This window comes from Wasmannia auropunctata, unplaced genomic scaffold (genome assembly GCF_000956235.1).
Source record: "Wasmannia auropunctata unplaced genomic scaffold, wasmannia.A_1.0 LD336035.1, whole genome shotgun sequence".
Taxonomy (NCBI): Eukaryota; Metazoa; Arthropoda; class Insecta; order Hymenoptera; family Formicidae; genus Wasmannia; species Wasmannia auropunctata.
Genome location: NW_012026855.1, coordinates 1511923 through 1512322, shown reverse-complemented (window position 1 = coordinate 1512322; position 400 = coordinate 1511923).

Here is a 400-nt window from a genome sequence, read left to right as displayed (position 1 = left end):
TATTCCGTCTTGAATCAATTCCCGAAAGGTTACATTTATATATCTCTGGAAAACGGAAGGGGAGTTGCATAGACCAAAGGGCACTCGTAAGAATTCGTATTGACCGTCAGGCACGATAAATGCCGTATACTTTATGCTTGATTCGTCCATACGCACGTGAAAGAAACCATTTTTCAAGTCTAAAGTACTGAAAATCTTAGCACCCTGTAGCCGATCCAACTGATCTTCTATCAACGGTAACGGGTAACGATCTCTAATCATCTTCTTATTCAGTAATCTGTAATCAACGCACAGTCTATGCGAGCCGTCCTTTTTTTTACGAGAACTACCGGACTCGCGTAATCTGAAGAAGAGGGTCGAATAATGCCCTGACTTATCCACTCGTCAACCTGCGCATTTA